We start from the raw sequence: 12,697 nt of genomic DNA on the forward strand, positions 1-12,697 counted from the left end.
TATGAAAATCTGAATTAATTTGTAGAATTTTATTTTTAGAAAACCCAGAAAACTCCCTCCATTGGAAATGTTTCTTGAACTTTTTTTTTCTTTTTCACTCTGTCGACTGAAACTACATGTATATATATATATATATATTTTCTTAAAAAATACACATTTGTTACACAGGAAAATTATGTAAAAACAATACCAGGCACATAACTGCAAATCACATTCTGGGTATGAAACTGTGATGCGAAGTGTGACTAGTTCCAGTGATTTTTAAACCATTGGAGAATTCATAGAAAACAAAGTGCCTCATGGCCGCCTCCTCACTCGTATGCTTAGTCACAGGAGGTAGACATGCATATTGTCAGGTACTGTAGAAAGTGAGAAGGAGATAGTATTTCTATGAATGTGTGTCTTTCAGTGTGTGTATGTATGTGTGTGTATGTTCTGCTTTTTTTTCTTGGTGTGTTTTAGGTTACAGCCAAGCAGCTCGCCTCCAACTAGCCCAGATCACTTGCCTTGTCATCAGGCACCATTACATGGCTCCCTCTCAGGCTCCTTCAAGTCTGTTCCTTCAACACACACACACACACACAGCATCTCGAAGCACTGTAATCAATTCAAACTGTTCACTGGGGAACTTTGAGAGAAGGCACAGCACCAGGCTGTGTCAGCGGCTTAGGGCTTTTTTTTTTTGTTGTCGTTGCATTAAATCACAATTTCTATGTTAACGTCCAGCGAGCGGCTTATAAATTCTCGCTGAATCGCATTAGGCGTGTTTATCAATACAGTTTTTCTAGTGAATTATTAAAAGGGATGGCTCTAGTGATATGGCTCTCACTGAGCTTAATCACTCATTATAATCCACGGTGGATAAAATATTCACCAGCGCTCATAGAGGGACAGGCCTTGTAAAGACCTTATCACCCCATATCCGGGAAATCAATATTCACACTGCATCTGATAAGCAAATATGTATGAAAACAGAGAGGCTGGCTATTAGAAAAACTGCACACAGCCTATAGAAATAAAAATAATCCTGTTAAAGAATCATCAAAATCATTAGCTGAAACTATTTCTCCATCACTTTATATACTGGGAATCCAACTGTCTTTGACTTAATGGTGAAAATACAGTTAAATAACAGCACTACAGCATCTTCTTTTTGCTCTGTGCCCTTTACAATATCTATTAATATTGAGCGTAGACGTGCATGGCTGCAGAGTGCTGGATTTTATCAGGGCGTCGTAAACATGTTTTGTGTATTTTTCTGCAGTGGTGATAAAGAGATGGGCGACGGTCCAGCACTGACGGTGAGGCTCTCTCAGGTTACCGGGCTATCCCTCCACTGCCGCCACCATCAAATCTCCTGCAAACTCGCACACCGTTTTTCCACAATGCTCTATTTTCCGTGCGTTTCTTTGAATAGGGAGAAAATTCTGTACCTTCTATCAGCCTGTATCTTATAGAGTAAACATGTTGCTTTGGAATAGATGTTGACATGACAGGGCTGCAGGCAGAAAAATAAAATATGCCTGGAGTTGTCTGCCTGAGCTGATTTAAAATGTCAGGTCATGTATCTGCTATTATTATTATTAACCCTGTGAAGATACTGGGCTGTGTACAATTGCAATTCGTGGTGGTGGACATGTATGTCACTTGACTTCTCGGAATTGCTTAAAGACACAGTTTTAAAAACAGATGACACGCTACTGAAAAGAAAGTAAGGAAATTAAATGATTAGAAGACCTTTTTCTTAGTAATTGTGACAAAAAGATGGATTTTTTCCCCGTTTGATGTATTCTTTTATTTTTTGAATTAAATCCCCAAAATGGCAATCCAAACATAACATAGGAGTTACTAAATTTAAAAATAATATATAAAAATACAATTATCAGTATGGCAACATATGTGCAAGCACCCACATCACGCACGTATTACGTCATTACACAGCTTCAACTTCAAGGTGCTGAAGTTGCTAATGACTTAAAATGTAGGGTATGAAGCCTAGTAAATACAAACGTATATAAACAGCAGCAGATATGTGATATCTGACAGGAAGTTGTACCATTTAAAGGATTAACTGACCTCTTTATGCTATTTGTGACCCTTTTTGGGAAAAGTTATTCAGCAAATCCGTTTGTTACATGGCTTACATGTTATCATTTAGGTTAATAACACCTTATTCTTATTAATGCAATTTTAGATGTTCAAGAAGTGTGCAATGCAAAATGTTAAAATGTTACCACTTCATCTAGAGTTTGCATTAAAGATGTGCAAACCAACTTTGGCATGGTGTCTAACTTTTGCCAGATTTTCTTCTGGGTGGTTTTTGACCAAGACAAGCATTTTAAATAGGAAGTGGCTGCAAAACTGCTGCCAACCACATTCATAACTAGCTATGGGAAGGTGTGAACACGTCACACTTTCTTTATAATCTGTCCAATGTTATAAACAAACTTAGCAGGTTACACAAATAGTACAGCGATACACTGCAAAATTGATACACTCCATAATTGTTTTTTAATGCGTAGATTATTACGGGATGAATGCTGAGGTTTGGAGTTTATCTTAAAATGATAACTTCCCCTAAACATAAAGGTTATATTTAAAAATGAACCTGCTGAGATAAGTTTGCATGTTAAGTAAAAGATCAAATGTAACCAGCCCTAATAAATCAGAAAGATTTTGTTGAATTGTAATCAGCAAAAACCAGATTAGTTTCAGATAAAAACAAACAAACAAACAAAACAGAATTGGGGTGTTGCTAATTTTTTTGGGGGGGGGGGGCACTTTTTGTTAATCAATTATAGTTGTGCAAATTTTCATTCCAGTCTTTTTTTGAAGAGTAAATGCTGTCATGTCAAGCGTCAGCTGTTAATTGTTATTATTCACCACCTGTTTGAACTGCTGCTGCTGCTGTTGTAGTGAAACTGTCAGCACTGCCGAGCGCTTCTGCGCCTCAGCTCAGAGCTGCAGCCTGCAATGGGCTCAAACACCGCAGAGGAGAGTCTGGGGTCGCGTCAAGGTGCTCTGTCTTCCTCTCTACGTTTCTTCTCCTCGTCACCTCTCCCTGCTTCACTCAGCGTACCTTAACCACATGAAGCGCCTCAGAGAGACTGACCTTATATGGCAGCCTTCAGAGAAACTCAAGGATGTGAACACTTAGAGATAAACCTCTTTTTTTTCTTTTTTTTAGACTTGCTTTATCTAATCTTTGAAATCAGATGTTTTTGCTCTTTATTTTCTGTTCTATTCTTTAGCTGTTAATGAGAGAAAGTGTGTGAAAGTGGGAAGATAACATCAACTGAGCAGGAAATAGTCCAAGTACGAACGCAGTTTGACAGGATAAATGTCCCCATTTGCTGTTACCGTGGTTACTTTGGTCATTTTGGTTTTTTCCTCATAGTCAAGTATCTGCAGAAAAATATTTGCTTTTTTGGTTGTTTTATATTTTTGTGCATGACTCATCACACCGGATTCAGATAATTAATGACATGGAAATAAGGGAGTTTCCCGCATTTCAAAATGCCAAAAAATAATCTGCAACAGTAAATGACGCAACTTCACACATATCACTGCATCGCTGGGCGACAGCAGGAGCATGAGCAGTGTGTACAAGTGTGTGCGTGCATGCGTGTGTATTCAGTAACACACATCTTATCACCAGAGCAGATTAAGCCTCTGCCAACGATAAGGCCCAACGACAAACGGGAGGAAGGCAGTACATGGAGCCCAGATGGACGATTACGCGACTGCCTTGGAACAAGAGGGGTCGAGACCGACGACCCCCGTTTGTACGATAGCTAACGCCGCATCGCAGGCCGCTATTATCGCTCTGCTCCCTGGCCTTCTCATAAGCACTCGAGGTTTGACATCTGCACTAAGTTGACACGTCTCAGGCCGTATCTGCCAAAGCGAGCTAAAGGTATGATCACAGACCGGACTGCACGGAGCTGGAACTCTTAGCTCTGAGCACTTGTTCACTCATTTTGTGACAGTTTTTTCATCAAAATACTAAATATGCTAAATAATGTGTGTTATATAAATACATGTGTACACATATACATATGTAACAATACAGATACACGCACACACAGCTCTTAAATTCTTGCATCCATACTGAAAATTTTGCATGGCCTATTCTATTAAATGTTTATTCTTTTATTCGATTAAAAGCCTTATATTTTTAAATAGCTTTTGACATTTTAACCCTTTAAAAAATATTTATTATTTATGACAAGTAAATGACATGATATCATTATCTTGTCATGAATCAGAATACCGTTTTCAAAAACTTAATGTTAATTTGAAGAAAACACAATGCCCACACTTGAAAGCACGAAGGGCAAAACACCTCACTATTTCGAATCTGTATCCGAGAAGCTTAAGATTTTCTTCCAGGAATTACTGCATGTAAGGATAATGTATAATTACATTTGCAAATAGTCCCAGTTCTGACTAAGAGCATGAGTCCACCTCCAAAAATATATTTGAGAGGGCGAAGATAACATGACATTAAAAGGTCAAAAGGTTCTTAAAAGGTCACTAATTCCAACTATGTACAATAAATCAGAGAAGGTGTAATTTACATTAGACATTCTGCACTGCTGCATACAGTGCACAAAATACAACATGGAAATATAGAATATGTGTAGAAATACAATGCAACATTGATCAAATACTGTAATAATTAAAAAAAAACATTACTAAATATATTAATTATACTTTAAGAGTTGAACTTTTGTTTTTTTTATATATATATATTTCATGACTTAAGTTTCAGTATAATTCATTTTTGCACATATGTCTATATATAGAAAACATAATATATTTTTAATCATATCTAGTAGACCATCTGAATTTGCTCTACAATACCGAAATTGTATTCAAATAGTATACACTGCTTTAAAGTATCTAGGCACTGACTTATTACAAGTAATTAATTATTATTATTATTATTATTATTATTAAAGACACATTATGATTACCATTCATTAGTGCCATCTAGTGCCCACCACACTGGTACTGGTGTACCGATTCCTTCTTTACAAACGTTTGTTGTCTACAAAACAAATTCCCACATTGCTTTTCCCAGTTTATATCTCACTGTGACACATTTCAAAATACTCTTTTCCTTCGGGTTAAGGGGCTTCTTCGTTTACCGATCTCATTCATTTCACTCACTTTTCCTGACCCTTTGATACCGATAGTGAATGCATATTGTGTGATAGAGAGAGCATATCTTAATTGGCTGCCGTGTTATCTGCTCTGGTTGATAAGCTTCTTTGTCTTGTCCATCGTTAGATGGCCAGCGCCGATGGAGTGAGGAGGCATTATTGAGGATCACGTCATCCAAACACTTGCTCGCATTTCATCCCAGTCATTTGGAAATGACTGAGCAGTGGAAAAATCAAGTAAAGATCACTATGTGTGGGAATGCAGGTAACGCTGCTGACACTGGCAGCTGTATTTGGTACAATGACAAAGTGAAGTCTCACAGCTCTGCAGTTTGATAACCATCTTCTCCGAGATTAGACTCACCTCTCTTTAGGTTAGGGTGTTGACAGATAGAAGCCACAAACAGATAAAATATGAGGAAAAAAACAGAATGAAAGAAAGAAAAAAAATGTTTTTTTTTTTCTATGTACCCCAGCGGCACTGAAGATGAGGCACAGAACAGAACATCCCATGCACATCTTTGTATGAATGGCTGCCTATAGGTGAGAATCTTTTACTCACCATTTCATGGTATAGCATTATGAAAACGTGTTTCAAAGTGGTATGAGTCACACAAATCTGCATGCAATTATTAGAAAAGAAATACACATGGGTGGTAATACGTGCCCTTTAATGCTAACCACTTGTACTTGCACACTTAGAAGGCAATTAAACTGTATACCCTACCAATTTACTGTAAAAGAAGATACTTTGGAAATATTGAATCAATACTATTCAAGAAATAGTTATTCCTCTGTGTTTATTTCTCCAGTTTGACTCAGTTTGAACAGTTTTTGCACAATACTTTTTAATAATTCCACAATTTAAGGACTTTTGATCACAATTTGATCAGCCATTCAGTGCAAACCTTGGTTATTGTTTCACATTCTAGACACAATTTAGGTCTTTAACTCTTTCATAACAATAACATTTGATGATTTTCCCTGTAACCTTAATGATTTTGACACCACGTTATATATCAATAAAGATGTGGTTGGTTGAGCATTAGAATGGGTTCTGGGTTAGAATGATGCACACCTATTCATTTTATTATCAAAGGAGGCCAATCGCTCGGTTGAGAAAAGAGAAAAAAGGTTACCCTGAATAGGTGTTCAAGGAAGAAAGAGTTCAAACTATTGAGACTGAGTAGAGAACCAACTGCACTTAGACTAACAAAAAGTGAAAATTGGTGCTGCAACAGTTCTTCACTCACCAACACGGCCAGTTGTAAATACGTTTTTGCACCATGGACAAACCTTGTGGCACATTTTTGATGGAATTTGGGCTGCCCCTGTTCCTTAATGGCTTTCTTCCAGTCTACCTAAGCTTGGCTTATATCTACTTAGATTGTTCTGCCCAGTGCTTTGGAGTTTGGTAATATGTTTTGGCAGTTGGCAGCACAGCTCCTGGCAAATTAACTTTGGTCTCTGGGTTGCTTTAGCTGGGAGAGCTGAGCCCTCAAATCAGGTTGATTGATTCTTGACTGTTGCACTTTGTCTTTCATGCTCAACTTTGAATGCACTCATGCGATCTCTATCTCTGGAACCATTATACTCCTGCCATGGCACACCTGCACACGTTACACTGTGAATTCTTTTAAGCTGATTGAACTCGAACCAACTTCATTATTTGGGATGTAAATTCTTCTTTTTCTTCTTTCGACCGGTCCCTTTAGGGGTCACCATAGCAGATCATCTACCTCCATCTTATCCTGTCTCTAGCATTCTTCTCTGTCACACCAACCCTCTGCATGTCCACTTCACTACATCCAGGAACCTCCTCTGACGTCTTCCTCTTTCCCTCCTGCTTGGCAGCTCCATATTTAGCATCCTTTTCCCAGCATATCCACTATCCCTCCTCTGTTCTCCATGTTTGTCTTTCCTATCCCATCTATTCTGGTCACTGAGAATTAAATATGTAATTCAAAAGAAACCAAAGGAAAATGACATGAAAATGATCAGCGAACTGAATTTTAATTTTATAGTCAAATTTTCAGCCTAATGAGTAATACCCTCTCTGAAATAGAGAAGCTATTTGCTGTAATATTTGGTATTAACTTGATAGGCAGCATGGATGAGAATGTTATTTATTGAATTATGAAATAATTAAATATTAACTTCATTGTGGATGTAGAGTTGTATTAAAAACACTATGAAACACTGATTTACAACATGAATTAACAAGAAGTTAGGTTTTCGGTCATGGTTAGCTTAGTGAACTCACGTGAATATTAACATCAACAACTACATTAAGACATTTTATAATAAAGTACTTATGTGCTTGCTAACGTAGCCGAGGTAAATAGAAATGTTCACCTAAAATGATCCAATTAAGCCACATCTATCTCTTGGGAAGGAGAGCTTGACTCTGTGTGCAGCAAATTGTGCATTTCCTCTGTATTTCTAGATCTGAGTGTGCAAGAGAAATCATTTGAGTCATTACTGTCTTTTTGAAAAATTCATGGAAGAGAACTACACAGTACTGCAAGGTAAGGTGACCTGCAACCTTTTAACAGTGGCAGTAGGAAGGACGGAGGTGCAGAGTGCCGTACAAGCCCCTTATTTTTCAGATTTTGAAATGGAAACATGTAGGTGAGATGTGAAAAACAGCATTGCTTTCACCTTCTCTGTGAAAAGTATTGCCAGTCATTTGGATCATACTTGTTGTCTTCCTGTGACAGCCCTGATAGTTTCCTCACTATTCATGTGGTTGAAACAGGAAGCAAAACAGTGGCGAACTCACTGCCACATATCGTTGCTCAAGAGCGACTTCATTAGGAGTATTTTATGTTGTCAACGGTACAGTCATTAACTCAACATGAAAAGTTCTTAAAGTTGTAAAATATTTTCTAAAGTGTTGTTTAGGCATACATTACCAGATTATATTTAACTAGAACTTTCAACGTAAGATCTAATAAATTAAATGCAAAAATGTCAATTCCTCCAGAGAGCATTGATGCAAAGTTGTAGAACAATAAAATATCAAATGGGATTTACTGCAGATTGTTTTTATTAAGCAATTCTTACTTACTTACCTCTATTGCCATGCGTGAGTGACTTGTTCTAACGCTAACTGAAGTGTCTTTGGATGTGAAAGTGCTGTTTAAACCTGGGTGCGATGTTGTGGTCCATTACCTATAGTGACATATATGTTACTTAACATTAATGCTAACAAATCTTTATTTTAAAAAAGCCAATTTAAACTGTTTTCTTCTATTTTCCAGGATGTTCAGTCAAAACACAACTGAAGCAAGTTTCAGATCACTGAAAGTTGGTTTAATGTTTAATGAATGGAAACCAACCCTTGTAGGCTTAAAAGGTAGGAAAATCTATGTTTAAAAGAAGAAGAAAAAAAACAGGAAGTGTTGCAGTATAGTACATTATTGAAAATACTTATACATGAAAATGAATGTTGAGGCACCATACATCTTATGCATCTTATGTAACATCCCCATGTTATTACTTTACTTTATTAAAATAGGGCTGCTCTTTGTGCTCCACTATATTCAGTCCCCTGTAGTTGCAAGTTCTGTTTTAGTTTTTTTAAAAAGTTAAAGCATACAACAATTTTTCCCAAATTTTAGCATGCGACTCTTCTGCTTCACATGCCTACAGGTGTCTTCAGACCACAAGAATTATTTCATATCTAATTACTTTTTGAAGAAATTCCCCCTCTTTTTTGTGACTGCTTTGCAGAAACTAATGACAATTGAAGCTCTTAGAACCCTGACTGGGGTTTTTTTTAGAACCTGCTTCAGAGTGTAGGTACTCTCCAGGCAAACCTTTGAGCAGAGCAGCACCAGCAAATGACATTTTTTTTTTTTTTTTGGGGGGGGGGTAAAAAACATTAAATAGCAGGACTATGGCATTAGCTGTGTAAACACCATATAATTTCAAAAAATGAAGAAAACCTAGAGAACTGCAGAGACCGTGAAGTCAATACTTTCATAACCTTACAGGAGAAAGATAAGGCTTCTGGAGGCTAAAAGTTGGCTTATAGACTTCAAAACAAAATAGTCAATCATAACATAATGACTGATAAAACTATAACGTTGGTGCTTTCAACACCCTGTCTCCTTTGATCACACACAGTTAGCACATAGCTCCAATATAGAAGTCCTCTATCATGTTGATGTAGTTGCTATTCTGTCAGCTGGCTAAAGCAGAAGTCATTGCTTGTATCGGCACAGATCTTAAGAGCTTGAAAAGAAAGATACCGTACGTCTTCAAGTCTTTTTTTTTAAATGATGTTTCACCTCTCATCCACGAGGCTTCTTCAGTTCTAAACCTTTTCAGAACTGAAGAAGCCTCTTGGATAAGAGATCTTCAAAAATATTTAAAAACAACAACAACAAAAAACAGATCTTAAAGAAGTCTGGTCGCTTTCTTTTTAGGTTCTTAAGACTACCATGACCTGGATGACAGAGAAGCTACACAGACAGGTTTGCACAGATATTTGGCTATGTAGAGAGAAAGATTCTGGGTATGAATTCTACATAAACATACTCATCCAAAATAAAATAAAAAATGCCCAGCAGCGCAAAGCCCGGCAGTAATGACGCTAGGTAGCATGCTGACTAGTTAAAAAGTGGACTAGAACAGGAAGAGAGTTATAGCAGAGTTCACCACAGAGAGGAAGAAGCACGAAGAAATAATCAAAGATCAAAAAACATGCATGTGAAGCATAAACAATGGCTGCTGTTTTTAACACTCAGTTTCGCTTCACTACAAAGGAAGCCTTAGTTAAGTCTTTGTAAATTAGGCTTTCGCTGCTCTCCTTTGCATGGGCTAAACCAAAGGACCAACACGAAAGCAAGCAACAGTAGCCTCATAGAGCAGTTGTTCCTCCCCCTGGTGACAGTACACAACTGCAACATTTAGACGATGGTCTAAAAAGCACTGCTTAGGCAACCAACACGTAAAAATGGCAGTCGCTTGATACATCAGGCTAGAGTTTCTGTTCGCAGTGTGAATGCAAAAAGGAAAAAAAGATCCTTAAAGTTACGTAGTTCTTACTGTGTTTATCCTTAGAGGGTACCAGGAGCTGTATGTTCTGAAGAGTCCGTAGGGCTCCGAGTCTATCAATCTCTTTACATTTTTTGCATAGATTTGCATGTCATTTATTATTATATCACTCCGATGACCTTTTGCTGCAGAATTTTTAAATTTAAAAGCTGATTTATATTGAGATACATTTTTTTAAAGTTAAAGTTGTATGATCTGAATGTATTCATTTGATAACCTGAATAATGCTAAAACATTGATGAAGCTCCTTGAATACACGGTGTGGCTTTTTAGATGTCCTCTTCTATTTTATATTGGTGTGAGTGTTGCATTTTATATAGTATGCTTACAATAATACCATAAAACTATGACAAAACTACAGAAGCAGACAGTTCATTGAAACCACCCACAAACTCTCACAAGCACAACGAGCAGAAGAGGAGGAGGAGGAGGCCTGGAGCTCCCACCACCTCTCCCTCCTTGCCTAGCTCTCCCAGAGGAGCAGCCATGGCGATGGTGATTATGTCACCACTTAGTGAACTAACTGACACTGATGGGTTTGAAATGCACTCTGTGTCCCAGAGGGCCTCTGCCCTCCCAACCCCCTCCTCGTCCATGGGTCTATCAGGCCCCTCTGTGCTGGGTGTTGGGTTACCCTGGAGTGATGGCAAGGCCAAGTTCAACAGCACAGCCAGCCAGCAGCTCTCTGAAGAGACTATTGCCTGTTTGACAGGGGGATGTGTGGGGTGGGGATGGGGTGGAGGCTCCTCTGAATCGCTTCTGAACCCTTACTGGTGGTACTGCTGGTGTACTGCGGCATACTGCTGGTGAAAAAAAAAAATCAGCAGCACCTGTTCTGCACCTTTACTTCATTATTCGTCAGTTAGTCCCGTTGAACGGTAACACTGCACTTAACCTGTTTTCTTATATCTGCATCCTGAGCCAGTTTGAAGATTATTAATTATTATTATCAATGCTTAAACTCACCAAAATGAGTCATAAAGCATGGAGGTGTTGAGCTATGATGTTGGTTAGACAAACTATTTTGTGTAAAAAGGTACGTTTTGATAAGCACAAAGAATGCATAGGGAAAGTTACATGTGGTGCAGTGATGTTTTGAAGATCGTCACACTGGTTATCTTTTCAGGCATGAACCGGAGATGACCATCATAGCTATACAGCTAGATAAAACAAAACCACGCAATGCTTTTAACCAATCAGCAACGACATTTGTCTGAAGGACCTGACTAAGACTGTTTTGAACAAAGTGACATTTTCTCCTGCCACCTTGATATGCTTTTGACTAAGTTTTTCATTTCACTGCAAAAAATATTTTAAGAAAAATTGGCTTTAAATGGCAGAATGCGGGTAACTACACAGATAATGGAGTCTGACAGAAATGCTAAGATGTAACTAAAAAAATAAGCTTGAAATAGCTGATTTGTTTTGTAGGTACATTTGAGTCATTTCTGAATGTTAAAGAGCCATTAATGTCCATTAAATACATAATGCATCATGAGAAAATCTTGTTTACTAATATTGAAAATAAAGTCATTAGTTTGCATATCACAAGTTCTTTTGAGTGTTAGACACATTTAAATCCCATTCTCACCTATGCCTTTTTAGATTTCTTTGATAGTTTTTGTATCTGTGTGTCAAACAAAAACTGAACTACTACTCAACTGTTGTGCATAGATGCTTTTTATTCACTACCTCAAACCTATTACACTGATGTCAATCTCCCTCCTTTCATTCTTTCTCATGTTTGACTCCTGCGTAAGCATTAGAGTGACATAATAGCAATAACACAGATGAAAACAAGGATAGGCTTAGTGGTAAAATTCACAAAACATTTCTGAGGGTGAAAGGAAAGCACATCATCTTTCTACATAAAGCCTTATTCATAGGCTTTAAGTAGATATTTATGCTAATCTTACCGTTTTCTCAGAACATAAGTAGAGTGGTGCGGCTAAGATCTGATCAAGCATGCAACTGAGCAGGATAAATTTAAGTTAAGAGTGCAACACTTTTTATCTTTTAGGATGCTGCCCTCTAGACTCCAACGCTTCTATTAATGTTACAGATTTTTACTGCTGGATTAGGCTGACAAGTTAATAATCATTTAAAGTGAAAGTACAGTTGAAATAGATTTCATCAATAAAGATCGCTCTGACACATGATATTTAGATATATATATATATTTATAAATCTACATTTGAATTGGAACATGATCAAGTGAAACGATGCTTCTGACGTTATATATGTATATATATGTTTATATGTAACTACATTTTAGAACCGCAACAAACATGGCGCTATTGCATCAGCCACCATCATTAAGAGGGAGATTAATCTTTTCCCTTGGTTGCCTCATTATGCATGCTATAAATATGTATAGTGCTAGTCACAGAAAGTGTTAACCAAAAAGGGGTGAGTTGGTTTTCTTGGTTTCAGTCATTAACTGATTGACATTTCAGATGAATTCA

At 37.5% G+C, this 12,697-nt stretch overlaps 1 long non-coding RNA gene across 1 annotated transcript; it reads left to right on the plus strand.

The window, feature by feature from the left end:
- Positions 1 to 3,584: 3,584 nt before the first annotated feature.
- On the plus strand, positions 3,585 to 10,936 carry LOC146369467 (uncharacterized). The gene is made up of 3 exons (XR_014797475.1): positions 3,585 to 3,916; positions 5,296 to 5,433; positions 5,645 to 10,936. It is a non-coding gene; the product is annotated as an uncharacterized LOC146369467 (long non-coding RNA).
- Positions 10,937 to 12,697: the final 1,761 nt, after the last annotated feature.

The sequence above is a fragment of the Perissodus microlepis genome, chromosome 17 (assembly GCF_051167445.1).
Source record: "Perissodus microlepis isolate ML-2025 ecotype Zambia chromosome 17, ASM5116744v1, whole genome shotgun sequence".
Lineage (NCBI taxonomy): Eukaryota > Metazoa > Chordata > Actinopteri > Cichliformes > Cichlidae > Perissodus > Perissodus microlepis.